Here is a 19,363-nt window from a genome sequence, read left to right as displayed (position 1 = left end):
CTGAAACACCCATTTCATTCTTGAATATTGTTCCACATTGGAAAAATAAACGCAGTTTTTGGTGACACTTCTAAGAAACAGTTAACCTTTCTAAATGCTGTGACGTGTGTAAAAGTCAAGACGTTGGTAACCATTGTATTCCTTTGTTTCTCGGAGCGAATCTGTCGAAACTACAGACCCAAGATTCTTTTTAATTTCAGAATTATAGGCACGCGAAAGTAACCAAAAATATTTTAAAATTCCTGACACAAAAGAATTTTCCTACATTTTTGTGCATTCATATGAAGGTCCCTTTTTTACGTCCGAAAGGCCATAAACAGAAAATGAGTATTCATTAAGAACTATTTCATTAGTAACATAAAATCGTTTCCATTTTAATTTCTGACAGCCATTGTACCGATTGTGAAAGCACGACCAAGACTGTTTTTTTTTCCCAAATTATTATGTTTGCTTTTCAATACAGGGTGGTTCAAAATGGACTATACAATTTCTAAATTCATGCAAATCAATTCGTAGTACCTACAGAGCTGATTGTAGTGCCAATTCCTAGGGAAATACATCAAGTTGCGTCTCGACGTGTTCGCTAGTGCCGAATGGTACCGTAAGACGCGCTAGCGGCAGTTGCGTTAAAGATGGCTGCCTTCTCTGGACCTGAGCGTTCTCGCTGCGTGTTTTGGCTCGAAGAATTGAAGTCGTCGACAACAGTTCAGCGTAATTTCCGTACCAAGTACGCTAAAGACGCTCTCAGTAGGCCCACAATTTATGAGTGGCATAAATGTTTTGTAGAAACAGAGCGCTCGGTAAGACATGAGAAATCATCAGGTCGTACAAGCACATCTGTACCTGGATATGTTACAACAATTTTTGAATTTTCGATACCACAGATCGATGAGGATGACCAAGAACGAAATGTTTACTTCATGCAAGATGGTGCACCACCCCCCAACTTAGCTGACGTCCGGGATGTTCTCAGTGACCGCTTTCCAGGTCAATGGATTGACTGTGATGCGCCAATTGTATGGCTCCCACGTTCCCCAGACCTCACTCCATTCGATTCTTTTTTTTTTTTTTTTTTTTTTTTTTGTGGGGATTCGTCAAGGATATCGTGTTTGTATCTCCTGTACCGGTTTCTCTACCTGAACTTAGAAAAAGAATTTACGCAGCCATTGAGCAAGTTACACCTGCAATGCTGCAGGTACAGCGAGTTTGGAAATACAGTAAATTGACCTTCAATGGGGTGTGTGCAGAATAACCAACAGAAGCCATATACAACACCTTTAGTTTAAAGTAAAAAGATTTGATGTGTTTCCCGACAAAATAACGCCAAACCCAGCTCTGTATATTCTTTTAATAATATAAAATAATTTGTAACGGCTTTCTCACCCGTGAGCGTTGATTGCCAAATGGTCGCTACCGATTTTATTGAAGAGTGTTAAACGTACACGTGACTGGTTGGAACAAATACTACACCAAGTAGAGAAGTAGTGAAAGGCACATAGGACCGGTGACCAACTTCAGCATTTGATAAACAGAACTCACATTTCATCGTATCTTGGAAGCAGTATCTGTTATGTTCTCGAATGAACCAATGGTAGCATGCAACTCCTTGATTCATGTGCTCTCCTCAAGGAGACTTCTTTGCAAATTCGAAATCATATTTTAAAAAACTTGACTGGAATACTCTCTTTCAAATTCTGAAGGTGACAGGGGTAAAATACAGGGAGCGAATGGCCATTTACAATTTGTACAGAAACCAGAGTCGAGGGGCATGAAAGGGAAGCAGTGGTTGGGAAGGGAGTGAGACAAGGTTGTAGCCTATCCCCAATGTTATTCAATCTGTATATTGAGCAAGCAGTAAAGGAAACAAAAGAAAATTCGCAGTAGGAATTAAAATCCATGGAGACGGAATTAAAACTTTGAGGTTCGCCGATGATATTGTAATTCTGTCAGAGACCGCAAAGAACCTGGAAGAGCAGCTGAACGGAATGGACAGTGTCTTGAAAGGAGAATATAGGATGGACATCAACAAAAGCAAAACGAGGATAATGGAATGTAGTCTAATTAAATCGGGTGATTCTGTGAGTATTAGATTGGGAAATGAGACGCTTAAAGTAGTAAATGAGTTTTGCTATTTGGGGAGCAAAATAACTAATGATGGTCGAAGTAGAGAGGATATTAAATGTAGACTGGCAATGGCAATGAAAGCGTTTCTGAAGAAGAGACAATGTGTTAACATCGAGTATAGATTTAAGTGTCAGGTAGTCTTTTCTGAAAGTATTTGTATGGAGTGTAGCCCTGTATGGAAGTGAAATGTGGACGATAAATAGTTTAGACTAAAAGAGAATAGAAGCTTTCGAAATGTGGTGCTACAGAAGAATGCTGAAGATTTGTTGGGTAGATCACATAACTAATGAGGAGGTACTGAATACAATTGTGGCACAACTTGACTAGAATAAGGGATCGATTGGTAGGACATATTCTGAGGCATCAAGGGATCACCAATTTAATATTGGAGGGCATTGCGGAGAGTAAAAATCGTAGAGGGAGACCAAGAGATGAATACACTAAACAGATTCAGAAGGATGTAGGTTGCAGTAGGTACTGGGAGATGAAGAAGCTTGCACAGGATAGAATAGCATGGAGAGCTGCATCAAACCAGTCTCTGGATTGAAGACCACAACAACAACAACAACATTTTAAAGAACTTAGCCATACCAGAACTATAATTACGAAATTATTACTTTTTTATTCGCATTGCGTATACCTAACGCAAATGCTGTGTTACAACTGCGGTGTTTTAAGCTCAACAAATCCAAGCTTTCAGTAAATTTAAATGTACCACCCTCAAGTACAACTGATAAAAAAGAAAAGAAATATAAATTCTAAATTGTAAGAAAAGCTATAGATCACTTCGTGACAATATGAAAACTGCAAAGCGTTCTTTTCATTCTATGAAAGTGATTGTTTGGAAACTTATTGTATAATAATACTACCTAATGCTGTTCTATGTACACTGAAACTACTTCTTGGCTTCCTGTAGCGCTAAGCTGCATCTCGATTCATTATAATAAATTTTGAGTTCCTCGTTATTTATTCACGATTCAAATGTAATGGTGCTATAATGACCGTAGTCCTGCTATTACTGTGTATGATGGTACTTTTTCCTTAGCAATCGTTTTTCTTTTAAACAGACTGTATTAACGACCAGTGACACTTGCTGTTCTCTGTAAATATAATTCGAAATCTGTTAGAAAAAGAACACGAATGAATTAATTCGTTTGTTATTTTCATGGTCTGCAACACACTGAATTTCTACTTTTTTAATTTCGGAAAATAAATTTCTTTATAATTACCTGTCACCAATTTTTTAATTGTTACGCAAGACTAACAGAAAATACGTGGGTTGTCAGATTCTATATGGTCGTTACTGCTGTGTTTATAACTAAATTTAATTTTGTGCTTGTTGGATTGTGCACTGGAAGAAATGCATATAGTAGCCTACACGTCTGATTGACGTGCATGATAGGTCAAAATTTTGTCAGTGAGCTGTAGCACATGTTACCTTCGCTTTATCTGAAGCACGGACTGTTATAAATAGCGCAGTGGAAGCCCACGGTAGTCATGCTGCGACAAAGAAACGAACAGATTAAAAAATCTCTGCTTTCGGGAATCATTTTTCTTTTGTTGTATACTTCTTGTAAATTCGAACAGTCGAATGGAGGGGAAGTTGCAGGACCTGTGAATGTAAGTATAATACAATAGATCTCCAGCACTGTAAGGTACCCTAAATTAGATGGAAACGTTTGGAAGCGAACGACTTTTCTGAAATGGCATTTGTGAGTGATGTACGAGTCACCGACATTTTCAAGGAAAATATGAGGCCCAGTTAGGTCTTTAGGCGCCAGTATGTAAAGCGTTTAGGAAAGGGAATCAGGTGTTGACAGTAAGAAGGGTTACGAACAGTTCTGAAAGTGACGATGTCTAGATTTTTATTGCACTATTCGCAAGTACTGCTATATCAAGGCACACTATAGAACAGAATATGGAATGTTATGAAGGGGTTGAAATTTTCAGTTATAACATATACACAAAGGCCCTCTATAAATCCGGCAGTTCAGAGTATAGGACCCAACTAGCATGATGCAACATGCCTGCCTAATATAGGCTTCCCACACTAGCATGGGATCTTGTGTACGGCGCGTTCTCTATAGCCGGGACCGCCTATGGCCGAGCATAACAGGTTCCTCAGTTTTTCCGTTGGTACCTCGCAGTATTGACCACAGCAGCAACCACCAACAGAATGTGTCCAACAGTTTTTTCTATTATATGTAGTAGGACTTTCACATCATCATCCGGCGGCAACATGTCCAACAGTTCTTTCGATTAAATTTAGTAGGATTTTCACATCATCATCATGCGGCAAACTCGAGAAGTTTACCGGCATTTGCAACAGTTTCGCCAGGAAAGCTTCTGCCGGGTCAGCTGACATCTGGTACCCCTTCAGGGAGGAGAAGGCCAATGAAATGCATGAATTCGACAAATTTCGTAATGATGGCCCTTTTACTGAGATGGCGTGACAGGCAAACTGTTCCTACGTTTGCTAAACTTAAACATCACAGTTAATCTGCAGTTGCTATTAGACTTAAGCGACGGGCAAATACGGTCCTGGCGAAAAAGAGTGTACGCTATACGTGACGTGAACCGCACTTGGTAGTAATGAAATTTCTTTCGCTACATCTAAAAATTTTATAAACCTCTCAGATGTATCTTGGGAGTGTGCAAACAGAGCCACCTCAGCGCCAGCCGATTACGTAAAAGGACAGCTAAAAGTTCCCAAACCGCAAAGTATGCCCGACTCAAAACCCGAACGCAATGAAATATGCATCGGCGACGTACCGTGCTCGATTTTTACGGACAACATTTTTGGCCACGCAGCAGTTTCGGTACTCGAGCAGGTTCTGAACTTTCCATTGACACCTGGGACAGCCCCATTCCTAGATGTAATAGCTGAGATAGAATAGGCGATGTTGAAAGTTCCCAGTGAGGTTGCAGAAGTTCTTTACACGAGTGACACCTGCCGAATTTCAACCCGAGCTTACCCCTACATCATGAGACAGGAAGGTTTTGCGAGACTTGAGACTAGACAAGCACCTCATTACTTTGCATGCCGTCAAGCGAAAAGCCACCGCCATCCTCTCACGAACTGAGTACAGCAACAATATAGATGGATTGCTCGACGACCTAAGAGAAGATTTGACAGGCAAGATCTAGAGACAAACGATAGACTCCTCGAGAAGAGGCCTGTTCCGACTAAGGTTATCTCATCAACAGGACGAGAACCTTCTCCCCCCCCCCACACCACCCCAAATACTGTACGGCCTACGGTCTACCGCAACTTTACAAGAATTGTTCCTTCTTTGCCTAAAGTAACTGACATTAGAGCGACTACCAGTTTTTGGCTAAGCATCCCACATCGCCTTGGGGCTTCTCGTAGGCAAATGTGCAAACCATCTAAAGAACTCATTGTAGTTCACAGAACGCCTCAAGATCCTTTACGTACAGCCTCGGATCTTCTGGTTAGTTCTCATGTCGCATCCTTAAAGTGTCACTACGCGACTCGTTATTCGCAGCAGGTTTGTGAAGGACATTGTGGCATTATTTAAAAAAGCGCTCACCTCAGCCTATTTCTCATTTAAGAACCAATATTATGAAGAAATTGACAGTGTCGTATGGCAAGTCCCCTGTCCCCCATGGTGGCCAACTATTTTATGGAGGGATTTGAGGAAAAAGGCACTAAAGTCGTCTGTTCTTCACCGTTCCAGTTTATGACGGTATGCTGACGATATATTTGTGGTGTAAAACACCGCCAGTGTCTCTCCAACGTTTGAACTCACACATTCGAATTTTCAGCGGACAAAGATGACATGTCATCTGGTCGTTATGCTTAGAAGAAAATCTGATTTAACGCTGGGGCTCAGTGTCTACATCAGGGTGATTGAAACAGAATTATATTTTCAGGCCAAAAGCTGCCATTATCCTGTGCAGTGTCGTAACTTTATCCGTTCCCTGGTACGTAGAGCACATGTGGTCTCTGAGCCCGACAGGTGAGCTGCCCAAACAAGAACGGCGTTCCAACATCGAGCTTATTCTATTAAACTGACACGAAATGCATTCCGATCAACGCGAGTTCAATGTAGTGACTAAGAGGAAGGCGCGGTAGCGCCCACTGCAACGATTTTCTGGCCGTGTATTGGCGGCATGTCTTCAAGAATCGAAAGGATCCTCAAGAAATACTAAACTGTGCGTTACTCGGACAAAACTGAGGAACCTGCTACGTTCTGTCAATGTCTGTCTCGGCCTTAGAAAACGCGGCATATGTAAGACCACTTCCCACTGTGGGAAGTCTTATATAGGCCAGAAATGCCGCACCGTGCAAGTACGTTGTACTGAACATCATCGCCATACATGCTTTGGCCACAGTGACAGTGGCGGAGCATTCCCACGAATACGGGCCATTGCAACTTAGGAGAGCCTACTTATTTTTTTACCCTACTTCGCTGTTGGGGCCTCTCTTAGGCAAATGTGCAAATCATCTACGGAACTGAGAGTAGTTCGCAGAACGCCTTAAGACCCTTAACCTCGTATCTTTGGCGTCGCATCCTTATTTACAAAAGTATAACCACACGACATGTTGCAAGTATTCATCATTATTCTGGGACTGCGCTATTAAGAAGGCCTTATATATCCGTACAGCAGACAAGCTTATGAACGCGGATGCGAGATTTCATCTGAGCATTGCCTGGAGTACAGCACTGGCTGTCATTACATTGAAACGGGAGTTACAAGCATCGCTGATTTATGAGCCGACAGAGTGAAATGTAGAGAGAAGATTCAGCTTCATACAACTCTTTTTACTTGAAAACTATGCTCCAAAAGCTCATTTTCTATTACGTAAAATTGGCCCTGGAAACTTCCCACAGTTCAACACCATGAGAGGAATGCTCTCAACTATAATTTAATCTATCCTACTTTTCAGAATTTTTGACGCATTTTTTATTCCAAATAATAAAGTGTAGCTGCTTAGTTACAAGCTTTTCCTTTCCTATTCTGTGCTTCATTGCCTCGTTGCTTCCACCTTTGTCCGAAATTAGTGTTCCTAAACATCTATATGATGGAGCACGCTCTGCCTAGATCCGTCACCCATAGTGAGATCCCTTCCCATACCTCCGACAACCAAGTATTCAGTCTTTGTGAAGTTTATTTTCATAACCCACTGCTCATGATCTTCTTTGAGTTTTCTTAACGCATAATATACATGCTCTGCTTATCTCAGACCTTTGCTAGTTGTAAATTTCTATGATAGTAGGTTCACAACTTTAACAACAGCAAGTATTATTTGAATAAAGCTTCCTAACGGCTTGTACAAAACATTTATGAATGTTCTGGTTATTCATTGCTTCCCACATCCTATGAAGTGGTACACGGTCATAGGCCATATGCAACTCTATGAGCGCTTTGTCTGTCTCCAAGTTGTGTGTCATTCTCTTGTCAGTCACCTGTATACTGCTGCAGGTGTTGTTAGTACTAGACCTGCCTATCCGAAAGCCACTCTCTTCTTGTAGTTTCTCAATTTCTGTCTCAATTCTAATCTTAAGGATCATACCACATAGTCACAATATGGAACTGAGGACTGTGATACTTCGATATTTTGCGCAGTCATGCATGCTTTCTTTTTTTTTTTTTTTAACATGTTCGTAATGAACCCTTCTTTAAAGTGGCAGGGACCTTCTCTCCATTAAGACAGAGATTAAAGAGCTTGGCGAGATGTTCAAGTAATACTTTTGGCCTGACCATCAACAACCCCATATATACAGCTCCAGGTCTTGATGCTCTGACACTTTTAAATTGTGTAACTGTCACCTGCATCTCCGCTGTTGTTATCTCCCGGATTTTTTTTGTCGTGTTCACTCCCTGCAAAGGAGCATCTGTCTCGAAATTCAGATCGATCTTTTTTTAAATAGTCCTTCATAGTATGTATTCCATCTGTCTATGCTTATCAGCTGTAAGTTTATACTAATTCTGCCGTTTGTTCTTAGCTGTTTTACCGCCTTTCATGCTTCTTGGGACTTTTAACTCCCTCAGCAGTCGTTAATTTCTTTACAGTTAAAGTACTGCTTTCATTGGCTCTACCTTCTGTCTTACATAACTACTACTTTCATCGGCCTTACGGCTCATAAGCCATCTGTTATAGGTCTCTTTTATCTCTTTAACCTTCACTTCAATATCATCATTCTGCTTACCAGCTTTAAATTTACCTGACGTGTTCTCAAATACTCCGAGGCTTACATAAACCGCTTCATAAATAGCTCTGACTCATCCACTACTTCCCCAGTCGTATTCCGGTTGTGAAATTATTCTGGGACTTTCGGATGAGGATGACGACTGAAGAAAACTAGATGCTCTAGATGAGCTCTTAAATGACATCATCGAAGCTGATACCGTTATCAAGCGTTGCGAAGACGGCCGTAGAACGCCCGCTTTCACGACGAGTATTTGCATTCTGGGTGCGTTTTGCTTTATGGACACTATCGCTGTGTATAATTAATCACAGGGGGATATATCTTTCAGCATGGTCTAATGACTATAAAACAAAATACAACAAAGATTACGAAGGTGGATTCAAGACAGCAACTTGATCTACAGAATGTACACTCGAGAAAATTTATAACTGGTCCTTCCCATCTGCTGTCCAAGAAAGTATATTCCATACCTCCATTAAGGTACTCCATTCGGTGTAGAATATTTGTCACAGTGTATATTTCTGAATCAACTTTTTTCTTTTGTTTTTCCTATTTGCTGTGTTTCCACTATTAATTCACTCATATGACGAGTACTCTAGCTTTTTGTGCTTTTATTTATTTATTTCAACATAGAAAGTCCCATTAATTTAGTATCTTATTTATGAAAGGGTTCTTCTGTGCTATTGCAAAATTTTGTTTGTTTTGAGAACTTCGCTATGAATGTGATCCTGTAGTCCAAGTGGATTATTTCTTTAAAAATTCTGGAATATCAACTCTGTGAAACTCTAATCTCCCTTCCCTCGGATACTTTCCGCGTATTTCTTATCGTGCACCCATTTTTATGATAAAATGATTTATTTTGCCTGTAATTATTATTTTAATGCCTTCTAATTCATTGCTAAGTTTTGGCATCTATAAAAACATTTTGATCGAGCAACTAAAGTGTAGTATCCCATCCTTGTACGCCCTGACATCCATTTCTGATATTTTCGCTTTAGATAAACGATGTGTTACTTCCACACTATCTTTCAGCTATTGGTGATATTCCGAATAATTAACACACTTCTACTTCTTTTATATTATTTGTACATCTATTGAATTGCACATTTTGTTTCATTTGTTTCACATTTGGCATGGAAACTTGGAGAGGAAAAATTTCTCAGGAAGATTTTATTTCGCTTGTTTAGATGCTAAGTATTTGTTTACGGTCTCATTTTTAGCTGCTTAAAAATGTGTGAAATCTTATGGGACTTAACTGCTAAGGTCATCAGTCCCTAAGTTTACACACTACTTAACCTAAACTATCCTAAGGACTAACACACACACCCATGCCCAAGGGAGGACTCGAACGTCCGCCAGGACCAGCCGCACAGTTCATGACTGCAGCGCCCCAGACCGCTCAGCTAATCCCGCGCGGCTGTAGCTGCGTACAACATCACCTGAAAGAACGTTATCTTCTCGGAGGTACGAAACGAGTGTTTTAGAAATTACATGAAATGAAATGGTGTTTTAAAAAATTTCGTTTGAGTAAGAAGAGCCATGTTATTAGCTAATTACTGCCCTATATTAACATGTTGACGAAAAAAGTGAACTAATTTACACATGGCCTCTTTGCTAATGAATGGCGAGAGCCAACTACTTACTGACTTATTTGAAGTTACACGCGATGCGCCTTGGTCGTGTGACAGTAATTCCGCTGACAACCTCTCACATAGGAGGGACTCGACGCTTTCAGTCAGGGTAAAGAAAATATTTAAAGAAACGGATTATATAAATACACGAGGCCACGTATACCACCATCCCTTCTCTCCCAAGGGGCTTTGCAGTAGCCTGAAATATGATTTCCCCACGGTTCGCGCACTGATACAAGCGAATAATTTACGATTCAATTTATCAACAGGTTCCTCCAGCGTCCCTCAGCGACCCGCGATGCACTCAGGTCTACGCTGCTACTCTCTCCCTTCTGCCACCCATCCCCTAATACCTTGCCCCCTCCTTTTTTCCTCTTTCTTTTTTTCTGTTCGTCTGTGTGACGCGTCGCTTTTCTCGCGGGATGCACCCTTTCCCCACCTTGTTGGATATTCTGTCCGAGAGTGTGCATTCTTCACAGGGCTGGACCAGCCCCTACAGCCGAAAAAACCGCTGCTTGGGGTTTTCCTACACGGCGCCGCATACATTTATACATGTTACACGTGTTCGTTATGCAGTAAAAAGAAAATAAAGAAATGTAGAAAGAAACAAAAACCGGCGAGCGGGAGGGCTGCTCTCGGGGCACTGCCGTACTTTGTACACGCCGCCGACAGATGTCACTGGCTCCGGCAGCCTATTCAGCCAGTGGCCTTCCTCCGGCGCCTCTTCCTCCCATGCGTTCTCCACCCCCACCACCCGACCGCCGCCACGCATCCCCACCGAATGCCGAGCCGTCGTGACTTCAGGAGAAACTACGGGGCGGTAACTTGGGGTGGTTTCTCGGTTGTACCGGGCGCTACCACGCTGCCAGCTGCCTCCCCTGAGAGAAAGAGCTCCGTAAATCCCAGAGCTACTATGCCGCCTCCTTGCAAAATACCTCCTCGCACACTCAGAGAGCAGCGCGAAAGGGTGTGTTTGCAAAACAGAGTCCATCCCTTTTAGCCAAACGTTTGTAAAAGCTGTATCACTGTGGATGCGTACCGTGGAACGATTTGTTTCCAGCTGCTGTGTTCGCCCCTTCACTACACACAAGCTTTTAGACCTGAAAAAGTTGGAGGACCTGGGTCTGTTACACAGTGAAAGGTTGCATGATGTCATCTTCATGCACCCTACCAGAAAGCTGCTATAAAACTCCTGTAACTTTAGTCTGATTAAAATTAGTTGGCTTTCGATGTTGTCGCGAAGAGTCACCATAGTTCTGCGCTCTCCACAGCGATAGGAAATCGCTCTAAGGTCTCGATATCCTACTAAACACGTACAGAATCTGAATTTTTTACAAAGAAAATAAATTTCTGCAATCACTGTGGGTATTTCATGACTACCACCATCTTTATTGACTTCTAGAATTCTTTGTACATAAAAAATAGTTAGCTGATATAGGCGGCTTTATTCACCAAACGTCTGAAATTAACACATGTTATTCCAGTCTTAATATCAGTTAGGGAATGAGTACTGATTTGTGTTTTCGAAGTCTAAAACTCAGGTCGGCCTCATTGGTAGCTGCGCCGTCAAAATTGCGGACTTGTTAATTGAAGGGGCCTGGGTTCGATTCGTGGCAGGGTCGGAGAGTTTTCTCTGCTCTAGCTGCTTGGCGTTTTGTTGTCCTTACGTTGGTGTTGTCAGCAATGACATTACACTGTTAAGATGGCTGTATGGGCAAGCTGGAAGCCAATTGCAGAAAAAACTCTGGTGGATTCATATCAACAAATAAAACATGTTATGAAACTTCCTGGCAGATTAAAACTGTGTGCCGGACCGAGACTCGATCTCGGGACCTTTGCCTTTCGCGGGCAAGCGCTCTACCGACTTTTTTTATCTCATTTTGTTCGTTTTCGTTCGTTTCATCTGTTCGGCGCGGACGTTGCAAGACACCCGTTTCAGTTCGTTGGTGATCCATTATCTCAGTTTTTTTTTATTACAGAGGGCAGCTAACCCTGTGACCGAACACGCTGAGTTACCGTGCCGGCTTGACTGAGCTATCCAAGCACGACTCACGCTCCGTCCTCACAGCTTTACTTCTGCCAGTACCTCGTCTCCTACCTTCCAAACTTTACAGAAGCTCTCCTGCGAACGTGTTATGTTACGTGTACTAGTTCCGAGTACCCTGTGGCACACTTCCTAGTAGTCATAGCAACTCCTCCTCTTCCGTCGTACCACACACACACGCACACATACATACTTATCAGCCAGAACATTATGACCACCGACCTACTACCGATATAAACCCCTCCAGGGGATAGCAGCGTCAAGTACCGCGGAATGACTGCTAGTCAGACGCACGCACGATGCATATAGTATCATTGAGCGAACTGCCCGTGTGTGGAATGGGGAAGGCGCGATCTATCGGAGTTAGACCGAGGGCAGATAGTGATGGCCCGGAGGATCGGCACGAGAATTTCTGATACTGCGTGACTTGTCAGGTGTTCAAGGAGTGTTGTGGTGTCTTCAGCACGTGGCGAAACGATGGTCAAACCATGTCCAGATGTCATAGGGTTGGGTGGCCACCCCTCACTGCATATGTCAGAGGTTGGAAACTGGGCAGGCTGACAAAACAGGACAGGCGGCGAACTGTGGCGGAACTAGCACCTGACTTTAATGCTGGGCGGAGTACAAGTATGTCTGAACACACAGTGCACCGAACCCTCCTAACGATGGGCCTCCGAAGACGCTGACACAAGCATGTGCGAATTTTAACTCCACGACATCGGCATCTACGACCAAAATGGGCACATGACCGTCGCCAATGGACGTTTATGCAGTGGCAGGGGGCTGCATAGTCTGATGAATCTCGATACCTTCTTCATTATGCCGATGAGAGGACGCGAATCAATCGTCGTCAAGGGGAACACCTCCTTGCCACTGCAAGACGGAGACGAGGTGGACCCGCCTCCAGCTTGTCTCGGTCCTGCAGTACAGGTATCAAGGATGTGTTTCCCTTGGGGAACATTTACACATTTACGTGGCATCCAAGTGTCCACTGGAGCGGGTACACGGCATCATGACGACCAAGGTGTATTATACACTGGTTGCAGACCACGTACACCTCCTCATGACGATCAAGCTTCCCGAAGGCAGTGGCATGTTTCAACAACATAACGTACCATGTCACAATGCAGGAGTGCGATGGAGTTGTTCGAGAAACATGGTGACAGGTTCCAACTCGCCAAATCTGAACCCGATCGAACACATCTGGCGTGTGACTGAACGTGGCGTCAGACCTCATCGCTCCCCCCCCCCCCCTCCCCCAGAATTTATGGGAATTAGGTAACTTGTTTAGATGCGATGGCAACTTCCTCCAGCGACCTACAAAGGCCTCATTGCTTCCATGCCACGACGTGTCGCTGCTGCTATCCGTGCCAAAGATAGACAAACCGGCTAGTTATCAGGTGGTCGGAATGAAACTTCCTGGCAGCTTAAAACTGTGTGCCGGACCGAGACTCGAACTCGGAACCTTTGCCTTTCGCAAGAGAGCTTCTGTAAAGTTTGGAAGGTAGGAGACGAGGTACTGGCAGAAGTAAAGCTGTGAGAACGGGGCGTGAGTCGTGCTTGGGTAGCTCAGTTGGTAGAGCACTTGCCTGTGAAAGGCAAAGGTCTCGAGTTCGAGTCTCGGTCCGGCACACAGTTTTAATCTGCCAGGTAGTTTCATATCAGCGCACACTCAGCTAGTGTGAAAATCTCATTCCGGAGGTGGTCGTAATGTTCTATTTCAGGGGTGTATGTTTACTTGTGAGTAACTTATCGCACATTCCCCACTAGTCACAGGCTCCTTTTATATACAGACACTAAAATATCTCCAAAACAACCCATCGGATAAAAAAAGGTTATAACTCCAACATGTATGTCGTTGAGGAGGACATCAAGCGGTACTGCACTGGACACGCCACAGAACCATGCACATGGGTGGCACAGGGCAGCTCTGAATATTCAATAAGAACCTCCGTTTTTTTATTGCACGTTATGATTCTACGACAAAATTTACGTACGTTTTGTCCAGTGGAGCTGTAATAGGAGGAATAGAAATGGGTACACATTCGTAATTTACGACGTGCTACTCTATGGGCCTCGAATATTCAGGGGCACATGGGACCCCACCTCCATGCTGAGAGGGTAGGACATACCAGTATTTCCCAACTTGTAATTGGAAACCGCAGTCGCAACGCTGTACTGCTGCGATGTATCGAGCAGGGGACTGCTCGAAGCGCCATCGTGGCTGTGTAGCAAACTATGCTGTATCTGAACAAGGAAGTACACTGCGACCAGAGCTCACATATCGTGCAGAAGTAGGAAAGATAGCAGCACCTCTTCCTATCGTCCCATCTGCCTCACCTCCGTGTTCAGTAAGGTCTTTGAGGCCATCCTCTCTCGCCGTATCCACCGCCACCTTACCCAGCACCGCCTCCTTCCTCTTACCCAATGTGGCTTCCGGCCTTCCTTCTCTGCTGACGACCAGCTCCTTAACCTTACCCATCTTCTTTCCCTCCAACTTAACTCTCGTCGCTCTGCTATCTTTGTTTCCCTTGATCTCCAGAACGCCTATGACCGTGTCTGGCATCCCGGGCTCCTTTTCAAACTCCAGACCTATGCTCTCCCCATCAACTTCGTCCGTCTCGTTGCTTCCTTCCTCTCCCATCGTCCCTCCTATGTGACTATCCACAATTCCAACTCCCATACTTTCTACCCCTCTGCCGGCGTGCCCCAAGGTTCTGTCCTTTCCCCTCTCCTCTATCTCCTGTACACTGCTGATAGTCCCAAACCTCCCCCTCCTGTTCATCTTCTCCAGTTCGCTGATGACACCGCCTTCCTAGCCCTTTATCCTACCTTTCACCGGTCCCAACGTACCCTCCAAACCCACCTTGACCAATTCACCGCTTGGTGCAACCAGTGGTTCCTCCGTGTTAATCCCTCCAAGACCCAGGCGATCATCATAGGCTGCACCACCTGCTCCTTCCGCCTCCATGATTTCTACCTCACCATTTATGGCTGTCCTATCCACCTCACTCCTACCCTCAAATACCTTGGCCTCACCCTCGACCGCCACCTCACCTGGACTCCCCATCTCCTTACCATCCAAAACAAAGCTCACAACCGCCTCCGCCTCCTGAAACTCCTGTCCGGCCGGACATGGGGTCTGCATCCTTCCACCATCCTCCACACCTACAAATCCATGATCCGCCCCATCCTTTGTTATGCCAGCATCGCTTGGATTTCCGCCCCTCCCCGGTTCTATAACGCCCTCCAAATCCTCGAACGCCATGCACTCCGCCTCGCCTTCCGCGACCGCCTTCCGTCCCCCACGCGCATCCTCTATGACCTCATCCCCTTCCCCCACCTTCTCCTTTTCCTTGAACACATCCGCACACTATATATTGTCCGCCGCCTTGATCCTCCTCACCCCCTGGTGTCTCCCTTCCTCTCCACTCCCAACCAGTTGCCGCGCCTTTACCGTTGTGTCCCTCCCTCTCTCCATCTCCACACCCTCCATCTCCTTTCCCAACACAACTTCCACCGTCTACCACTCCCGGATGATGAGCTTCGCCCTGACATCTACCCTTCCTACCAACTCTAACCCCCTCTTCCTGTCTCCTCCTCAGGGCTCCCTCTCCTCCCCCTCCCTCCTTCTGAGCGGATTTCCCCCCCTACTCTCCCTCCATCTCTTGTGCCTTCTTTCAGTGTCTCTGCACTCCCTCCTGCCCTGTCTTCCCATTTCCTCTCCCACCCCATGTGTCTCCTGCCTCTTCGTGAACCCACGGTTGCCCTTCCTCTCTTCATCCCGCCGCTTCCCCAGCTGCCCCATGCTCTCCCCTCCTTTTCCATCCTCTCTGACCTTTCCCTCGGCAGGTCCCACCTGGTAGTTTTATTCTTCGTCGTGTGTGCTCCAAGTGGGTTTTAAGTGTGTTGTTTCGGAGTGTTTTTAATACTGTGGCCAACTTTTAACCTGTGCGTGTGCATCCAGTGTCTTCTCTGTGTTTTAAGAATCGCCAACTGCGTTTTTTAACTTTCTGGTGACTTTTTTAGCTGTCCCCAATGAACGCCTACATGTCAGTGTATTTTTACCTCAATTTTCTCCCCTTACTCTGTTTTATGTTCCCCTTTTTTACCTCCTTATGTATGTATTATTTTATTCTTGTTTTAGTTGTCATGTCACTCGGCTGAAGAGCGGCGGATTGTGCTGCTGACAGCCCTCCCCTGCCCATATGGGGCAGGGAAATGAAATCACAGTAAAGAAAAAAAGAAAGAAAGATAGCAGCTCTAAACACTACAGTACTTGCACAGTGTTTATAACCTGCACACACCTACGTGTCGTCTGAAGAGCAGACATGCGAATGAACGATGGACGACGCAACCACGGAAGAAAAGACTGAAATGACTGTGATTTTCAGAGAAGGTAGGAGAAATGTTGAGGCTGCTGTTGCCTCGAATGCCGAGGGTTTTCAAGAGAAAACTTGCTCTCGCTCCTTCTTTTACAAGGTTGCGAACGCCTTTAGGCCTCATGGCGGTCTACAGCCCAGCAAAATGAAACGAAGCAAACTTGTTACAGGAGAAGGCAATGAAATAGGTGTACTAGCGGCGGTGCACCACAATCCACGCATAAACGCCTGGCAATCACACCGTGACTCCGGTATGTTGTAGGACGGTGGGTTCATAATAATATTGCTTCGCCGTTTTTGCAAGAGCCGGAAAACCATTTTTCCGGTCAGCCAGAAAGCAATGGAGAACATACTGACCATAGTTTCCACTTTACAAGTACACATTCTTCTTGAGCTCTCTGAAAAACATGTTTCTACTCTCTATTTACTCAACAGGATCAGGAACTCTATCTGATTCATATATTGAGTAAAAATTCACACGCACAAACATACAATGTCCCTATCATAACAGCACTCTGAGCAGTTCAGAGGCGACGTCTGCAGTAAGTTCCTAGTAAAGACCTTTCGCTCTGAGATCTAACCATCGAAGTTAATTGCTGGCCACAAAAGTGGAAAATAATCACACTGCTTGCCACGCTGTTTTGTTAACATAACGGGCGGTACATAAACAGTTGCTTCCGTGATATATAAGCGTTCCAGAACGGTGTACAGTCCTCGCGAGTTTACTTCCTGCCGGCCGGTGTGGTCGAGCGGTTCTAGACGCTTCAGTCTGGAACCGCGCGACCATTACGGTCGCAGGTTCGAATCCTGCCTCGGGCAAGGATGTGTGTGCTGTACTTAGGTTAGTTAGTTTAAGTAGTTCTAAGTTCTAGGGGACTGATGACCTCAGATGTTAAGTCCCATAGTGCTCAGAGCCATTTGAACCATTTTGAAGTTTACTTCCTTCTTGCACCGAAAGCGTGCGTTTAGCAGCAGACTGGCTGTGACGTCATCCGAGGCAGGCGTAAACCGGCGTTTCACTGACGTGGACAGAGAGCTCGGTGCGAATAGTGTCTCAATGCCCCTCAGGAAATACACTCCTGGAAATTGAAATAAGAACACCGTGAATTCATTGTCCCAGGAAGGGGAAACTTTATTGACACATTCCTGGGGTCAGATACATCACATGATCACACTGACAGAACCACAGGCACATAGACACAGGCAACAGAGCATGCACAATGTCGGCACTGGTACAGTGTATATCCACCTTTCGCAGCAATGCAGGCTGCTATTCTCCCATGGAGACGATCGTAGAGATGCTGGATGTAGTCCTGTGGAACGGCTTGCCATGCCATTTCCACCTGGCGCCTCAGTTGGACCAGCGTTCGTGCTGGACGTGCAGACCGCGTGAGACGACGCTTCATCCAGTCCCAAACATGCTCAATGGGGGACAGATCCGGAGATCTTGCTGGCCAGGGTAGTTGACTTACACCTTCTAGAGCACGTTGGGTGGCACGGGATACATGCGGACGTGCATTGTCCTGTTGGAACAGCAAGTTCCCTTGCCGGTCTAGGAATGGTAGAACGATGGGTTCGATGACGGTTTGGATGTACCGTGCACTATTCAGTGTCCCCTCGACGATCACCAGTGGTGTACGGCCAGTGTAGGAGATCGCTCCCCACATCATGATGCCGGGTGTTGGCCCTGTGTGCCTCGGTCATATGCAGTCCTGATTGTGGCGCTCACCTGCACGGCGCCAAACACGCATACGACCATCATTGGCACCAAGGCAGAAGCGACTCTCACCGCTGAAGACGACACGTCTCCATTCGTCCCTCCATTCACGCCTGTCGCGACACCACTGGAGGCGGGCTGCACGATGTTGGGGCGTGAGCGGAAGACGGCCTAACGGTGTGCGGGACCGTAGCCCAGCTTCATGGAGACGGTTGCGAATGGTCCTCGCCGATACCCCAGGAGCAACAGTGTCCCTAATTTGCTGGGAAGTGGCGGTGCGGTCCCCTACGGCACTGCGTAGGATCCTTCGGTCTTGGCGTGCATCCGTGCGTCGCTACGGTCCGGTCCCAGGTCGACGGGCACGTGCACCTTCCGCCGACCACTGGCGACAACATCGATGTACTGTGGAGACCTCACGCCCCACGTGTTGAGCAATTCGGCGGTACGTCCACCCGGCCTCCCGCATGCCCACTATACGCCCTCGCTCAAAGTCCGTCAACTGCACATACGGTTCACGTCCACGCTGTCGCGGCATGCTACCAGTGTTAAAGACTGCGATGGAGCTCCGTATGCCACGGCAAACTGGCTGACACTGACGGCGGCGGTGCACAAATGCTGCGCAGCTAGCGCCATTCGACGGCCAACGCCGCGGTTCCTGGTGTGTCCGCTGTGCCGTGCGTGTGATCATTGCTTGTACAGCCCTCTCGCAGTCTCCGGTGCAAGTATGGTGGGTCTGACACACCGGTGTCAATGTGTTCTTTTTTCCATTTCCAGGAGTGTATTTACATATGGGTGTGGCGGACGACCGAACGGAATATCTGCCGTCATCCGCTCTATGCCCAGGTTGTAGCATTTATATGGCCGCTTCCTCGGACACGTATTATTTAATAACTTCGTCATGAATCAGCTTACAATCCTAATTCTTATATGAATGGAGTTAAGTTGGCTTTGATTAGAGAAATTTCTTTAGCTGGACTGCATTTGAACCTTGTATTGATTGTTATTTACATTACAGTCTTGAAACTTGAAAATAGCTTTATTGTTTAATGGGAGTTATTACGTGCTGTAATCAGAACTTTCTTTCATTAGCATAAATGATTCTTAACCTATTACTAATACCGACTTTTTTTGTTCCACATTTAGTTAGTGAACTACTTGAAAGCTATTAGAGGTAGCTTAATGGTGTCACATAGTTAATGTTTTTATATCAAACTGAAGCTTCGTACGAATTTTCATCTTTTGAGTCTAATATTTAGCGCCTTCAATTTTTCGTAAAAACGCCGGTTTTG

This window comes from Schistocerca piceifrons, chromosome 2, assembly GCF_021461385.2.
Source record: "Schistocerca piceifrons isolate TAMUIC-IGC-003096 chromosome 2, iqSchPice1.1, whole genome shotgun sequence".
Taxonomy (NCBI): domain Eukaryota; kingdom Metazoa; phylum Arthropoda; class Insecta; order Orthoptera; family Acrididae; genus Schistocerca; species Schistocerca piceifrons.
Note: the sequence above shows the minus strand (reverse complement) of the source record.